At 33.1% G+C, this 15,477-nt stretch overlaps 1 protein-coding gene and 1 long non-coding RNA gene across 2 annotated transcripts in view; one reads left to right on the top strand and one right to left on the bottom strand.

The window, feature by feature from the left end:
* LOC107995895 (putative mediator of RNA polymerase II transcription subunit 26) overlaps positions 1 to 15,477 on the top strand; it is a 69,014-nt gene that overhangs the window by 22,839 nt on the left and 30,698 nt on the right. The gene's annotated exons all lie outside the window — the stretch shown is intronic.
* Positions 8,398 to 11,201, bottom strand: LOC107995772 (uncharacterized). Its single transcript, XR_001765638.3, has 3 exons — positions 9,585 to 11,201; positions 9,341 to 9,480; positions 8,398 to 8,827 (listed from the first exon to the last, which is right to left on the bottom strand). It is a non-coding gene; the product is annotated as an uncharacterized LOC107995772 (long non-coding RNA).

Genomic DNA, 15,477 nt, shown 5'->3' with positions numbered 1-15,477 from the left:
TTATTAATATTCGTGAGGTGAGTATGGCGTGTTTCATGTGACGATATACCGTCTTAAGTATTATTCGAAATTAACTTTATTAAATATTAATATTCATAACACGATTCTAATATCCTTCCTTTAAGAAAATGTGCGTTACAACGATCAAGTTTTTCCAAGTTCAATTACCATCAATTTAATTCGTCATAATATTCGCGAAACCAAAATTTCATTCTATTAATAAAAAATATATAACGCATTGAAAAAAGAATATTTTAATATCTTAAATCACATTTCTATAAATTTGATTTTATTTAACGATTGGAAACAAAAAAAAAACAATTTCAAATTCTTCCGTTTCTTATCACATTCCACGAGTGAGCGACCTATCCACCAGACAGAGGAGGCGCGAGAGATCGAAAGAGCGATTGCGATTCGAAGCGTCTGCGTGACACGGTGTCTCATTATTTGCGACTGAAGGAGGAGGAATCAGTTGTCGGGACACGTATTAGCCGCCGTACGTGGCGACATCCGCTAATCAAATACAAGTGTTCGTCAGCAGTCCCGTATTATAGAGACGTAGACGTAGCGAAGTCTGTTTCCGAGCTCTGATAGCCGCGATAAATACGCGTTTAAGCGCTCTATAATTGTTGTCGCGTGCGTTGCATTTTTAAATCTTGCCGCCATTCGTTGCCCTATCCGAGGAACCGACGAAACACGACTTTTCACGAAGATAGTCGAATCTTTTTCTTTCGTATTTCGATACAAATATCGATACAAGGATCGAAGAAGAAAGCTGTAAAAAATTTCTTTTACGACGAGTGATTGTTTTTCTTTGCAATTTTAATCTTTTTTTTCGAAAACAAGTGACGAATTATTTACACATTGGATAAATTTACTCGTTTTCGGTTAATTGATACATTCAAATCCATTTGAATAGAGGTATGTTTTCAAAAATCTGAAATTACATTTGGTTAACGTTTGTGAACTTGTTCGATTCTTTTAAACGTTGAAAGATATTTATTCTAAAGAAATTTTAAAGACAGACGATATTCATTAAAAATTCCCTAGGCGCGTATAGTTTCGTAGGAAAAGGATATGATTGGTCGACACAGCGAATATACGGCAACCGAGCTGACCGATCATGGGCCATGGATAGTCGTTGGGTCGGTTGAGCAGACCGTTGTAACAGTACCTCACGTGCCATAGAGATCCCATAACCGGCTGCGCGTAAAAAAATATGCTTCGGTGCAATCGGTCAGTTGGGATGCAACCGAAGCGAAGAGCATAGTCGAGCAACTGTGAAAATAAGTGTATAATTTCTCTCTCACATTCTTAATTCAAAGTTTCTTTTAAAGAATTATAATGAATTATAATTTTAAAGTAAATTAATTTTTTCGATAATTTTTACGATATTTCGTCAAATAAAGATACGAAATAAAATTTAATTAATAAAAATTTATTTTAAAAATGGAAATAAGTAACAATTATTCGATATTCATTAAAATTTTTGGATTTGACAACAAAATGAATTTGATAATTTTCTAAATTTTCTAGTCTTCTTTAATAAAAATTCCTTTAAAAAAAAATTAAACTAATATTATTTCTATTATTTGAAAACTGCATCTCGATAAAAAATTGTTGGATTTCAAGAGAAAATTATTTTTTAAAATTATTTCTGTTTTTATTCCAAAAGAGCCAAGATCCAATCATATTATTGATTGAAAACTGCAACTTTGACAGATCTTGGAAAATTCTGAGTTGGGCTTCGAAAGAAAAACAAAGGATTTGGGAAAAGTATCGGTCCTAAAGTCAAGAAGAAGAAGAAGAAGAAGAAGAAGAAGAAAAAGATTTTGTAAGAGGAGGAAAGAAATGAAGGGAGGACCCATAGCAGCTGGTCAAACAACTCTGAAGCCACTCGGGGCCCGGATCTTCCAGAGATCCTCGGTTGCACGTACGAGGTTACACGCGAGGGGCCCCTCCTCGTCCTCGTGCACGACCTCGAAGTTTTAATTACTCGCCAGGGTATCATCCCCCTGCCAAGCCTCGTACGAGGTCATCGTACGAGGATCGCCTCTAAGAAACCAGGGGACGAGGATGGGGAGACATGTTCCGATTCCTCCGCCTCGAGGAAAGAACACGATGATAGCTTGTTCAAATTGCCAGTCTTTTCCCTTTTTTTTTTTAATCCTTGTTGCCTGATTATTGAAACCTTGATCCTTTTCCTCGGGGGAAGTTGTTCTTTTTTCTTTTTATTTTTTGTCTTTTCCATTTTTTTTTTTTTTTTAATAAGGAATAATTTTTGATTCGATTCTTAGAATTTTCTTTTTCTCATAAATTTTGACGATTTTGTAATAATTCGATTAATAGTCAGAATTATTATATGTTACAAGTGTTTTGGAATTTTTTCTTTTTTTACCAAAAGAAAGAAGTCTTCAGATTTCGAGTTTTCTCCTTCAAAAAAAAATAGAAAGAGATTTAATCGTCGATCCAAAAATTCATTAGTTCCTGAAATTCTCTCTTCTTTATATATATTTATATAATGATAAAATGAAGAAAGGAAAAAAAAAGGTGAAAAAACGTGCAAACGAGCACCGCTTGCTGTTTGCAAATGAAACACGCCCACGATCTTCTCGGGGCATGCGTGCTTAGCCGCGTAAACGTGTGACTCGCGGTTGATCTAAACGATCGTGAATCACCGACCCACCTTGGGGGTTGCAGGGAACACGGAGAACGTCCAGGTATCGTAATTCCTCCCTTCGTTTCATATATTACGTGAAACGATGCTCGAGTCGTAGATCCGTATATTTTTTTTTCTCGTCTCAGGTAATTTCCAAGTTAAATAGAAACTTTATTATATCTACATTCGTTCCTTGATACAATAAGAATAATATAAAATTAATTGATCAATTAATTATTAATGAAGATAATTATTATATTGTATATAAAATTCCCTATATTTATATATAAAATTCTCTATACTTTATCCTATACACGAGTCAAAGCAATATAACAAACAGCAAAAGAAAAAAGTCACTATGAATTGTACTTCAAATACTCCGTAACGATTAACTACTGAACCAAAACTTTATAGGGAACCACTGTTGACCGGATGGAGAAGAAGAGAGATCATAATACGAAGGTGTGAAAGCTTAATGTAATAATATCAACGAAAATTCGTATCACTACGAATTGCACTCTCAATGATAAATAGTTAAGCAAGGAAGAGGAAAACTCCTTCAACTATTACAACATTGGATACATAAAAATTTATGCACGAGGATGAAATTGTGGCCAGAAGGAGAGAGAATAACAGGTTAGAATATCGAGTGCAACCGAGTTTGATGGTGGCGGTGTTGGTAGGCGGATGACGAGGTGGTGGTGGTGGGCCGTCACGCCACATAGTGTGATAGCTGCGCATTAAACAGCCAACCCTGCACCCTTGGCCCAACCTACAAGCTCGAACCTGTGAGATTCAAGATCGAGATTGAACTCCACCAGAGATTCAGAGGACCTCTGGTCGCGCAGAGGAGCTTGATTGATTCGTTTCACCTCACCTTCCTCCCTTTTTTTTTATTTCTCCAACTGTGGAAGATAAAATGTGTATGTAACAGAGAGCTTTTCTTTTGAAAATTTTTTGAAAGAATAAATATCATCTTTTAATGTTAAATTAAATTAAGATTCTTTTTATTCAATAATTTCTTTTTAGACTTTTAAATACAGCAAGTATCCTTTTGTTTATCATAAGATTAAAAATTTCTTATTCTTCCTTTGAAATAATTTTCAGATCCAATAAAATTATTCATTTATTTGCCGTATCTTCGATTTACATTCTCAGAGATTACATTACATTATATTCTGAAAACCAAATTGAAATTGAATAAAGTTTAACAACAAACATTGAATATATTTTTAACAACAAGGATTAAAAGGATTAAATTTTAAAATTATCCATTATTTATTATGATTTATAAACACCCTCAGGTACTTTTAAACCATCCTTTTCTTACTTACTTTTCCATAAAATTAACAATTTCTTACCTACCCTTTCAAATAATTTTCAGATAATTTTAAATCTCCATCATTCACCATATATATATATATATATATTGTTTATCTTCGATTTACATCTCACAGATGATTACTGAAAACCAAATCAAAATTGAATAATTCAACAAGAAATTTCGGATACAGAAGGATTGGAACGATGGGAGGAAAAGGATTTTAAAATAATTTAAAATACCGTGTGTACTGGTCTTTTGTCCGCGTCTTTTTTAGTGAGAAAGCATGGAAGTCGTCGCTTGGCATGCTAACACCCTCATAGGGCGCGGCTCAATCAATTATTGTGGCGAGGGTGCGGTCGTCCCTGCGCGAGTTCCACCCCTGGCATGGCAACAACCCTATGGCGAATCTCTTTCAATTCCTTCTCTTCTTTTCCATATTAAGTTTCCACCTTTTAAACGTGGAAACATTAAAAGTGGAGAATTCGTCGAATAATTGAAAGGGAAATAATTATATTGCAAAGCTCTTCCCTTTCTCCCTTTTTCTTTTTAATAATATCTATCTTGATTCTTGTTACAACGAGTTATGATCGGTTTTGTCTTCCCTTGGCAAAGTATCGATCATAGTTGTTAACCCTCGAGCCTCAGGTAATTATTATTTTAACGTGTAAGCCTTTTTCTTCTTTTTAATAAGATAGTACGTTAAAAGTATACTCTTTTCTTATATTTAACGTAAGGTATTTATTTAAGGTCCCCTGCAAGGTCGGAATTCAATTTTTAACCAAATTGGCTACTTTGATCTTCCTCCTGGTTTTATTTAAAAAAAAGAAAAATTGCAAGGTCAATTATCCGCAAGTCCTCCTTTTATTCTTGAGAAATATTTTACAATTATTGCAATTTCCTTGTTGGCGATATGCAATTTTGAAATTTGTATATTTCAGTGCAAAGACTGTTAAATGTACGTATTTATGAATGATTATTATTTTTTGCAAATTTATTCTTGAAAGAGATCAATTGAGTATTGAGTTATTGTATAAATCAGTTATATATATATATATATATATATATATATATATATATATATTTTTCAAGAATAAATTTGCAAAAATATTATTATTGTTATTAATTGAATTTAAAATAGATACGCTATTTCCAAGTGTCACGGTTAAATTAAGATGCGAACGGGGTGGTGGAGGATCGAGGATCGAGGATCGGGATTCCTCCTCGATCGATTATTTTTACTCCAGATTGGCGGTGGGCACCGCTTCCTCGTAGCCAGTCGTCGGTGCGAGACGTAAGTTTATTTATGCGTCATCGGTGTTAACACGATTTCCACGGGCCTGTGTCGTACGAATAAGAGGAAGAAGGAGGAGAAGGAGAAAAGAAGAAAAAAAAAATCACTTTAAAATACGAGACAAATGATGTCTTTTTACCCTGCGCGAGGAAGGGAGCACAGCGATTTATTTGCGTTGTTCCGAGAACCCACCACGACGTGGCATACTTTCGTAATCTCTTTTTTTACGACTCTTTAACGATTTTTTAATCATTTCTTTTTTTCTTTTTTTTTCCGTCATTTTTTTCAATCATCTTCGCCCCACTTCTCGAGAAAGAAGACGAGTTTAATTGATTTTGAAAAAGATTAAAATTAAATTTCAATATTCAAGTGCCTCTAAGACTAAGGAATCGATAAAATTAGGAAGAAAGTTTTAATTTTTTAACCCTTGAATCTCGAGAATTTTATTCTCAAATATATATGTGAACATAGATATATTGAATAAAAATAAAATTTTAGCAGATTATTCTCGATAGTGAGGAGCTAAATAATCACTCATAGCGTTTATTTGCGAAAAATATTCATGGGAGCAATTCTCGAGCTATCACTCTTCATCAATGGATACTATATTAATGGTAAAAGTTACTCTCGAATAATCGGAACGTAACGTCCGCTTGCAAAAGATATTCGAGAGAGTGAATATTGTATTAAAAATTATTCTCATAAAAATTGGCAACTCTATATATAAAAAATATTCACTAGTGTAATTTTCAATAAAGAATAAAATTATCGTAAGTATCCGTAAATAGTTTTACTACGTTAAATATGGTACACTCTCGTGAGAAAAAAATATATGAGAAAGCAAGAAAATTATTCTCACAAAAACTCGGTGTCCGTTTACAAAAAAAAAATCTCAAGAACGATTCACAAGAATTTGAAACGGTATTCTATTATAACGGCCGAGTTTAAAGTTTCACACGAATCGGATAAATTGGTCGAGGTAAATGTCGACAATGGATGTCACGGGGATGGGGGAGGGGGGAGGGGGCGCAAAAAGCGACGAAGAATCGCTCTTCCTCTTGCCGGCCTGGTCCTCGACTGATGATACAGTGCAAGGGACACCAGGATCGGGTCCCTGACGACGCCACGTCTAAATATATCCACTCCGTGACACTTGTTTCATGTAAATCAAGCCCGTGGACGAGACGAAAAATCGAGACGATGCTGGAGGAAACGGCCTCGAGATATTCGAATTCGTCACGAGAATCCAGCCGAGATACATACATACATATTTCTTCAAATTCGATTTTGTAATCCTTCCATGTAGTAGAGGACACGACAGTCGAAACTCGCCTTCTATTAAATTTTATCGTTCCATTTTAAAAATTTTAGAAATTTAATTTGTTTCGATCCTTCGTTCTGAATCATTTTATCATTACTACGATTTTGTAAAGAGATAATTTGTGTGGTGGAGAAAATCAGATTTTAAACCAAATATTTCTTACTTCGATTTAACTTTTTCTTTTTTTTTCTCGATAAAACTTATATATATATATCTATTTTAAATTTTATATATATCAATCTCTTATTATCTCTCTTAATTTTTTTCTTATTGGAAAAATTGATATTTGTTTAATATTCTTCGCTCGATATATCGATACAATATACACGTGATATACATAGATATATATATATGGATCATCGTATCCAACTCGAAGAGACGTAATATTCTTTAAATACGATGGAATGAAAAAAAAAATAAATAAATAAAACAAGTATCGAGAGATATTTCCAAATATCGAACGTCAAACAAGATAAAAAAGAAAAAGGAATGCACGCCACGATTTTCCCACGTTCAAACTTCCGCTCCATCTATATCGTTATCTATAACTACTCGAACAAACTCCGGACGAAAACTTGGACAGGCCTGACGTAAACGATAACGATCGTCTGTTGACTTTTTGAAAGAATATCGATCATCCATCCTCGGCCCCAAAATTCGTCGATTATCTCCTCGAATGAATATTTGCAAAACGTCTCCGCAGAGATAGAAAACCGTAAAGATTCGAAGGTTCTTTCTCTCGAGGATAGAGAGGTTAGAAAATTCGTTTGTTTCTCTGCCTGTTTAAACTGACACGGAAATGGTAAATATTGCCCGTGCAAAACGTGGTTTGCGCTTCGCTTGGAAGATTCCTCCTTGGGTAAGAATTTTTTTTTTTTTTGAGTTTTTTCAAGTTTTGACAAGCTGTTTCACGATTATATTTAACTTCAACTTTCAGTTTTGTATTATATACGAATAGAGAGTAGCTTTAACGAAATGAGAAGAGAGAGTTCTTCTGTAAAATTGTTATGAATTTCGATGAAATGGAAATTATTTTCATCGATTTATCCTATTTATCTGGTGTAAATAGAAAAATCGGAGAAAACAAAATGAGAAACGATTTTTCGTTTATTCGTTTTCTAACTTTCTGGAATCCTTAAGAAGATGGAAGATTGTTGTGAAGAATGTGGAATAAATAAATGATAATCGATGATTGGACAAGAGTTGTTTAAAAGAGTTGAAAAAAAAACAAGTTATACGGAGGAAGTAAAATTTATAACACGAAGAAAATCGTTATTTACGGTCTCCTTAAGTGGATCGTTAGTCCGTGATCCGATTTAGCAAGAACAACCGGTCCTCCCCGCTGGATCGGCCCGATCATCTGAACAAATACGAGACACATGCTCAAATAGAATATTCGTTGCTTTGTTGTTGTCGATAAGCTGCTTAACACCGTTGGATTACCATAACCATACTAGCATTAATTACTCGTTCCATTGTACCGAAAACGAATTTTTTAAAACGAATAACGTGAAAACATCCTCCATAAAATTATGCTTAAAAATACGCATTTTCATTGTATATGGTACAAAATTTTGGAAATTTTATATGTAAGAAGGAATATGTATATAAAACTTTTGAAAGTAATTCGAAAGTGGAAAGTATTTTTTTTACAAATGGATACCCTTCAGCGTAATTTTCACTCTTAACATCGCTTGCGAAAAAAATATATTCTCCAACTCTACTCTCGACTGAGCATGCATCTTAAGGGTTCGGAATAGATTCGAGTAAAATGATTCTCCAATGTTACTCTCGAAAGTTAATTTTTCATTTTTGAAAGAAATTTTAATTTCGAAAGAATTAATTTTCCAAATTTTTTTTTATTACATATAATTTTTTCAGAGTGGAGAAATTATTCTTCACAGTGGTTTATGAATTTCAAATCGTATCCTCGAATAAATCTATTTCGAGGATCGAAAGAAATCTCTGCTCGATGCATCATTGTCACGGCTGTTTCCTCGCGCATCTCTTTCTTTTACTTTCTTTCTCCGTTCCCCACGATGACTAAGAGTTTTCGTATCAGGTGATCAGGTCGAAGGATTAACACGGCGTCCGTCTTAAAAACCTGGCCTGCTGATCATAGATGCGGTATTCATGAAAACGAAAGCATTCTGTAACCCTTCTCGAAGGTTACATAATGTATCAGAACGGAACCCGGGCGAATCGCATTATACAGATCTGGATCGTGATCGTCTGGAAAAAAAAAAGGAAAAAAATCGTCTCGAAAGTAGGATTCTTTTTATCTCTTTTCAAGGGAGAAAGTGAGTGAATTTTTTGAGAAATAAAATGGCCCACCATTCGGATCGAAAATAGGGATGTGGGATGGTGGTAGAAAAGGGTGGAGCATGTGGGTATGCTGGAAAGTGGATATGCGACACTGAACGGGCATTGGAATGATTTATGGAGTACGAAACGGGACGAAAAAGAAACGGAGGATAGCGATGGAGTCGAGGCGTTTCGTATTATTTCTCTTTAAGATTCGTTCGAGGAATCGAAATATTTTTGTGCAGGGTTTGAAAAACGAGTAAAATATGCGCAACGAAAGATTTCGACTAGGAATCATCGCTAGAAAATCGACGTCGAATATTTGATTTATGAACCACGATAGAGGTTAAGGAAGGCAAACAGTTCGAGAAAACGAAATTTTTTGTATGGAGATTATTCCTCGTCGAAAAAGAAGTAAGATATGTACAGTAAAATTATTACCTAGAAATCTCTTTGTAAGAAAATCGATGTTCGTGGATTCGTCCTATTTTTCATCCCGTATTCCGCTGTATTTTCAATTTCAATTTTCGAGAAAATTAATTCGTATCGAAAAATCTTTCTCTAGTTTTCGACGAAGAATCCTGTGTTAAATAAAAACAAGATCAGAATCGAGTAATTTTTAAAAGAAAAAAAAAAGTAATTTCTTCAAGCATTTTAAGCAAGTGCATTCGAAACGATTCGAGACCTCGAATATAATCGATTGTTCACCGACTACCGAAACAGTTTCTTCTTTGCAAGCGGCTGGTGCATCTCCCGCGCTTTTTTGCCTACCATAATGCAGTGCACGGAGTGTTTCGAACCCTCGTCTCTCATCGAATGTTCCTTCTTGTTCCCTCCGTCTCGCAACGACACGCACAACTTTTACGACCGACCATTTATAACCGGCTGTCCACGTGAGGGGGCCCAGGGGCGACGTGCACGGCCCTGCTCCTCTGGAATAATTAATCCCCTGGAATTTTCACTAAAATTTTCTAAACGAGACGTTGGTTACTGTTATCCAACTCGACGATTCGACGTCTACTTAATAATTATCAGAAAAGGAATTAAAATTGTTTATAATAGAGTTAATGCCAAACGATAATTTGTTATGATAATGATAATTTCGCTTTGTGCAACCATTAACTCGATTCCACACTTTCTTATCTTAATCTATCTGATCCAGCTATCTGATTAATATATGAACATTCTTCAACTTGTTATTGTCAATTTCACAACGAAGATCAGATTGCAATCGAAGCTTGATTAGAATGAATCTCTACAAATACATGAGGTGTTAATGTATTTGTGAAACTCTGGAATCAATTCTTGAGGCCAAAGCAAACATAAAAGTTGATATACAAAAATTAAAGCTTAGTTATTGAGTTATAAACAGTTGAAATTTGTTGAACTCTACGATTATTTTAACCTCTCGAAAATTATTTCTCCGTATTATACGAACGAATTTCTAATGTATTATACGAACGAATTTCTAACGTATTTTACGAACAAAAATGGGCAAAATTTTAATAAAATTAAAGTTAAGAATATAGTTAGTTTAATAATTTATTATTTATCGAATAATTGCAAATAATTGTATTATCAAACGACTACGATTATATGAAGAGCGAATCAAACAACTATAATAGCTACGAATAAATGTTATTTACCATTTTACTTAAAATTATTTAAATAAATATTTAAAGTTCATTCGAAATTGTTAACTAGTTATTTTTTCAACGGGTTAGTGTCCAACTCTGTGTAATATATAACCTCAAAACGATATAACCTAATCTAACTTTTACAATCTCCATAATTACAGCAAGAGAGAGATATTTGTTATTATTGTACAATCTATAAAATTTTCATATATTAATCATCAAGTTACTTACAGTGATAAATAAATTGAAAAAGAAAAATTATTGATGAATAATTGGAACATTTCGATCTCTGGCTACCGTAATCGTTACCGTTACGCTTGGCAGTTAATATAACGTGTCCGCGAGCAATTAAAAGCAACGACGAGCAATTAGCAATGTCCTTATCGTTCATCGGCTCGCTGCCAGTCGATCGCGAGATTCCTGAGAGATAAGGATCTTCGGATAACACCGTTAACTTATCGCCATTGATCTCCTCGAACCCGCTCCGAAATCGATCGAGGTCAACGATTACACTTCACGAATTACCACCTTCTCTCTTTTTTATTGGCGAAAATTATTCTGGAACATCTGCACGATAACGAGATTCCACTTGTTAACAACTAAGCAAATACGTTTTTATCTTCTATTTGAAATGGCTCTGTGTACGTGTGTCGAGAATAGATGTCAGACTGATGAGGAAGATTTTCTTTTCTAATTAATTGTTGAAGAAGTTATATTCATAACTAGTTTAATTTTCGTGTCTGCGTTATTTTATATCTTCTCTATTTGATCAAAATCAAACAAGAATTTTAATCTAACTTAACCTAACTTTTTGATTTAATAATTATATTTAATCAATCAATATCAAGTTTAATTTTTGTATGTGCATCAAATATTTCTAATTTTCATTCTCTTATAATAAAAAAAAAGATGTTAATTGAAAGATATATTATTATATATTATTACACAATTATAAATAGTATTGAGTCAATAAAATTTTTATTTCAATTCTTCAAATTTTTCATAATTTACAAGATTCTTTGTAAGTAAAAAGTTTTTGTCTTGTTCGTAAATTTTTACTTTCGAAAAGAGAAGAGTAGAAAGATTTGGAAGGTAGTTTCAAGAGTCTAGAAGACTCTCAGTTGTTGGAATGAGGAGGGACTGTTATCGTGAATCTTGGGTAGCCAGAGTCCAAGCCAGTAGTGATGATGGTATCGGCACGGCTCGTCGAGGGACATTGATTTTCCATAAATACAGATGCGATGCTAATTAGATGCCAGTTGCACTTGATGTGCTCGTTCCTCGATTCGAGAATCGATTTTAGAATAAATATCAGCTTTGAAAATCAAAATTGATTATTTCTTATCTTATAATAGCAGAAAAAATTTATTTCCGATCTTGCTGATTTATAATGCGAAAGATAATTTTTATGAAAAAAAGTAAATTTATGTAAATGTTTCTCAAGACTAATTTAGTGTATTTTTTTCTGTGAAAGAAACTAATTTCATTTAAATTATTGAAAATCTTTTATCTCAAATTTTACATTTCTCTTTTCAGTAAAAAACCTCAAATTTTCCAAGATTTTGTAAGGAAACATAAATAATTAATTTTTTTTCCGTGATCTACACCAATATTTACGAGCGGTTCGACGGTTTTAGGTTGATAGAAGGAATCAGGGTTTCTCTGAACAACTCAAACATATTTGTCACGCTCCTGGATCGAGTTTCTATTGGTTTTCTTTCAAAGTCCATTTCAAAAACACGCTTCGTTTTACGGTTCCACCCTTATCTTTCTCTGAATCTTTCTCTTAGTCGAACTATTTTTATCGTTTTTCGTGAGTCATTTAGATTTTCCTTAGAATTTGTGAAAAAAGATTTTGTTTCTTTCGTATTTATATCTTTTAAAACAAAATTTATCTTCCTTATGAAAAATAAATTAAATTTAAATTAAAAAAAAATTATATATATAATTAAATTTTATCCATAATGTCCATATATCCATAGATGTCTCTAAAAACGTCGCTTAAATTCAAATCACAAATTAGAACATTCATAGAGATATCCTAGTAACTTTATTATAAATTACGATACTCAATATATTACATTTTTCAAATTTTTCAAAATTATGAACGATTTTAATAAAACTTTGTTTGAATTCAAATTAAAAATTAGAATACCAAATATACTATATCTGATATGCTAAATTTTTAAAAAATTCATGGCCGACCCTAGTAACTTTCGTTTGATCCTTATTCGTATATTCTTGGAACTCTAAGAATTAAATAATCTAATATATTATCATCGTAGATTACCTCTGACCCAATGATCGTACTTTAAAACGAGCTCGAATCGAATAATTTATTTGTATTTCGTGCGGGACAGGAAGCGACGTTAGATTCCGGAGGTGGCATAGGGATTCCAGGGGTAGCGTGTCTCGTAGATCGCTAGGTTTATGGAACGGTGCCATGGCACGGCAGATGATTACCGCCACTTACGACATTCGCTCGCCGATCGTTCGAGTGCTTTTACATCGAGGTGGCGACTTATCGATCCGGTCCTTATGCCTCGTACACACAACGTGTAACCTCGAAAGGTCGAGCTCATTTGCATAGCCCGCATTCGCCCTCTTGAGACTCTATTTCTTTATGTGTATCATGTTCGTTTCGGTCGTTGAACAATTTCATTCGAAAGATCGTACGTAATCTGGAAATCGTTTATTTTCTGTTGATATCTGCAGTTAATTTAAAATTTTTTTCAAAATAAAATTCTTTTTTTTTTAGGTTATGTATTGTGTTTATTTAGACAATTTCATTCAAGGTATCGTACGAAATGTGATAAATCGTTTATTTTCTACCGATATTTACATTTAATTAAGAATTTTTCTTTTTTTAGGTTATATTATGTAATTTAGAAAAACGAATCTATTCTATACATCTTTTGCAAGCTCTTTAATTAATCTTCCATAATTAATTTTAACTTCTTGAAAAATCTGAGAAAATTCTGAAATATTTATTGAAACGTTTACTTTATAATTGTGTAATTAAATATTTGACTTGTCAATATTATACTTGTCAATGAAAATAAGGAATTCAAAAGAATTAAGATCCAAGTTGCGAATGGAGAGTAAAACGATAGATATGGATAAAACTTGAAAGGAATAAATCAAAGTCCACGTTCTAATCTCTAATCCTGAGCTCTGTTATACTCGATTAGGTTAACGACTATGAGATCCCGGGTGTCAAGTTCGATTTGCCGGTTCACGAGTCTGTTATCTAATAGTTAAGCCGATAGTGACGATGTTAGCCAGTCAACGAGGCCTCTTATCCAATGTTTGACTAACATCAGCCAACGTTCAGAGTTCGGTTCTATTCGGTTCACGATCTCGTTACGTAATCTCTTGTCAACATCTTACTTAACTTACTACCGACTTCTTACGACTAGTCTCTGTGCAGTCACAGTTTCAGCCAAAGTTACGAATTTTGTCGAAAATTTGAAGTTTTGACACGAGCAGGACGTTGATATCAGTCAGACAATATCGCGTATCCGCGTCTATTTATGGAAGAAACAAAGAATCAGCGGATGCCATGCGCCATTGCTGACTTGTAATATCCTGAATTCATTTTTTTCCTTGTTATCTCTTTGATTTTACAATTTCTTAGAGTTCTTAAAAATTTCTTCGATTATTATCTCAATTTTTCGTATGGAAAAAAAATTTTAGGAAAATATCTTATAATTGAATGATTTAAGTTAGATTAGATTAGGTTAGATTAGGCTAGAATTCTGGAATTTTCAAAATATTTTTCAATTAGGCAATTCAAATTAAAATAGAAATTTTATTATATTTTTATTCTGTGATTTTTTTATTTTATTTAGAGAAATAAGATTTCGAAAATATATCATTATTTATTTACTTTCTACTATTATAGCGATAGAAGATCGTAAAATCAACGATAATTCAGGAAAGATTTATCTATAATCAAAATCATTACAATCATTAGCAAGAATAAATGGTTTTCCTATCTTTCTCAATTGTTCTCCAGTCCCTATTCACGAATTCATATTTTCCAATGAAAATAATACACAAGATAATAAAACCTCTGGGGTCGATTTATATTATCGATTTCGTTGATCTCCTCTATTCAGGTCACTGTATTGTGCGAACAATCGTCTGTGAATAATGCAAAAGAAAGCGAACGTATTATCGTTACTTTTTTTTCTTTATTCTGCGCCGACGATAACGACGTGAAAATTGTTTACGAACATTCTATCTGCGAGAGGTATCTCTCTTATTATCGTATATTTCGAAAAAATATTAAATATTCAACTGGAATTTGCTTATTTGACGATAAGTAAGTTCGTATTTTATGAGTTATTAAAATTTCAAATATTTTTTTTAACGAAATATAAATATATTGGAATCATCTAGTCCTTTTTTTAGTGATATTTTTTTATATATTTTCTAGTGAAATTTTTACTGCGAAAACGTTCCTCTATATTTTATATTCTCATTACTCATTTTTCTTTTTAGTCTAATCTCTTAAATTTCAATCGAAGAAAAAAACTTGTACGTCTAATGATTGACAAGGAAGTTCCTCGTAAATTAATCAAAATGGCGGTGAAAAATTACGATAATCCTCACGGTCGTCGTGCTATCTTTTGGTTATTTATAGTCGCGAGCATACAACAATGACAGGTATATTCGATAACGAATGCTAGTTAGAAACTGAACATTATCCTCGTTTAAAAACGGAATGGAAGCTGAATAACCGAGGAAAATTCTTTCGTAATTGGTTTCCGGAATTTTATGTTTCATTGAACTTCTCATCGACTCGCTCTGTTTACTCGCTCTTGTAAATTAATTCTATGCATTTTTTATCATTTTATATTTAATATTTACGTAATTGGTTGAGAAAATTCTTTCGTCAAAAATCTGTCAACGATAATTATCATGAAAGATAATTAA

Source organism: Apis cerana, linkage group LG11, assembly GCF_029169275.1.
Source record: "Apis cerana isolate GH-2021 linkage group LG11, AcerK_1.0, whole genome shotgun sequence".
In the NCBI taxonomy this organism is placed as follows: Eukaryota; Metazoa; Arthropoda; class Insecta; order Hymenoptera; family Apidae; genus Apis; species Apis cerana.
Note: the sequence above shows the minus strand (reverse complement) of the source record. Positions and strands in the feature narration are given on the sequence as shown.